Genomic DNA, 2748 nt, shown 5'->3' on the forward strand with positions numbered 1-2748 from the left:
CGCAGCTGAAGTGGAGGCTGCTATATGCTGTTGTATGCTGCCAGGCGAGGCTAATGCTACCAAGGCACTTCATGTCACTAAGTCACTGATGTGTAGCATGAGACACACCTGGAATCACTGATATCTGAGCACAGGAACTGTGTTTGAAAGTGAAGATACTCGAGCAAAGGCAGGACATTGAAATTATAGCTGACCGAATAAGAGAAATAAGAGGAAAAATGTCCCCAGGACTGCACTGATACCTAGTATCTGCATCAGGACAGAGGCTGCAATCTCTGAAAGTAAAAACAGAAGAAGTATTCAGCTGTCACAGCTACCAACGGCAGGACCAGGAGAAGGAAGGAACAAGGGATTTGGCCTGTTTCAGCACACCACTTGTCAAGGTGTCAAAGTCATGCAGAAACATACAGCGAGTCAAAACTCTTTTCATCTGACTCATTGTGATGCTCTGGCTCTCTTTCGATACAGGTTGACAGTAGGCGGATGGCAGTTGACAGGTACTGCGCAACAGGCAATAAACCAGCCAGCCGTGTTGTTTTCCTGCACAAATAAGTGGAACATCGACATTGGGACTTCTGGCACGCGGCAACTGATCGTGCACTCATATTCATGTCATCAAGACCAATTTAATATTCAGTAGAAAGGTGTCTAAAAAGAGAGCAACATTAGTCACAATTAGTCCAAATTAAATGCAGTGAGCTAACCTTAGCCAACACTGCTGGCAAGTGCAACATGAGCAGTATATGATGTGAAACACAAGGAGAAATCACAAGAAACATTCCTCGTTTTTACAACTGTTCACATTTTCAATATCTGTAAAGTGGGTAGGTTATAATTTTTTGTTCTTTGACAACTATATGAAACAACACGTGTGTGTGTGTGTGTGTAAGGTAAAGTAGAAACTATAGTTTAGCAAAAGACACACGTTGTTGATCCACACATAGGAGGGTTTTACGGGTACATGGGTCTAAAATCTCAGAAACCTGCAAGAAGACAAAAAGATTTTGCGTAAAACTAAAACTGATGAAATTAAGCCTTTCGCACAAGTTCAAGCAGGAAGACAATGATCATCACACTGAGGTACCTGTCAACTATTATCCAATGATTTTACTGGGTTTTGTGTACAGGCTTTCTTATTATCCAAATCATCATCTGCAGCTGAAGAATAGGGTAAATACTCCCTCGATTGGCAGCTATTTATAGGGCTCTGTCCCTATAGATCTATCTAATCAGTGGGGTCAACGCCAAAGAAAGCTTCTTGCATTATTGTTAACATGTGATGTCTTTCCTGACTGAAGCACATAAAATAATAGCAGTTAATCACAGTTTGGTTTAATTCACTGTTTGATCACCATTTCCGTCCCGTTTTTATATTCATTTCTCCTGCTCACACATGTGATGTCAACGGTCCCAATTCCAGTTGTATGATTTTATGTTTTATCTGTCAATACTAACTGATCCAGACTCTGTCCAACTTGGTCTTATCAGTCATCAAGCCCATATCATATTTATAATCTGCTCAACAATCAAAATGTGTGTCCTAAAGTGCTGCACAGAGAAGCGTGTTATTTTGTCTCTGACATGGAGACAAATGTTAGATAAACAACCAAAGTTAGTGCCTCTCTAACCCACTGTGAGGGTAAACCCTGTGATAATCATGTATTTCCTAAAATGACCCACTCAACATTATACATCATAACCTTCTCAAAAAGCCGTATTTATTGTAGAAGTCTTATGCATTCGGCTGTACAGGTGTTTGTGATATTGTGTCCACCCCCTGTATAATCCTCCCACTCAGAAAGTTTCATAGAGAGCCACTGTCCTTTCATCACCACACAGCCACATGTGCTGCTGGTTAATTAGCTGAAGTCACCCACACACACCCAGACACGTCTCAGTGTGCTGTCTTAGCTCATCCACAAGCTCTTCCTTATGTCATTTTCTGAACATGGACAGTTTCTGGTAATCTCACCAACAGTTTAGTTCTACATTATGCCTCCTGTGTTGATGGAAATAAAACATGCCCCTCTAATTAGTTAATGAGTAAGACCCATGATCCCAGCGAAGCTGAGTTTATATATAGTGACAATCTTTGACTTTATCAAAATCCTGACTAAATATTTATTCTACAGTGAGAAAAGGATGAAGGAAGTTTGTAAGAATATTTGCAAGATAAAACAACAGTATATACCAGCGTTGTGGACAGGTCACATGACCTGGACTCGAGTTAGACTCGAGTCACAAATATGAAGACTTTAGACTCGACAAAAATCAAAAAAGACTTGCAACTCGACTTTGACTTTAACATTTATGACTCGTGAGTTCACTTGGACTTGAGCCTTTTGACTCCAACTGACTTGATAGGCCTCCCCAAGCCCAAATATAAATTATGATATTAGAAAAACTGTGCAGCGCACACACTTCATTTAATTCAAAAAATGTATGACATTTGTTGTGTGAAACTGTGCCTTTTTTCTGTACAGGTTATGGCTTTATTCAGTTTTCAAAGTTCTTTTCATTTTTAACTAAAAATATGAAATGGTGTTAAATTTGGTGAAGAGCACATTATGACTTGTTTAGGACTTGAAACTGAAAGTTTAGGACTTGAGATCTGACTTGTTGGTCTTGAGTTGAGACTTGACTCCGACTTGCATGTCTCGACTGGTCTCGACTTGGGACTTGAGCGCAAAGACTTGAGACTTACTTGTGACTTGTACCTCTGGTATATACTTTATTTGTGGGAATAAA

The sequence above is a fragment of the Micropterus dolomieu genome, linkage group LG21 (genome assembly GCF_021292245.1).
Source record: "Micropterus dolomieu isolate WLL.071019.BEF.003 ecotype Adirondacks linkage group LG21, ASM2129224v1, whole genome shotgun sequence".
In the NCBI taxonomy this organism is placed as follows: Eukaryota; Metazoa; Chordata; class Actinopteri; order Centrarchiformes; family Centrarchidae; genus Micropterus; species Micropterus dolomieu.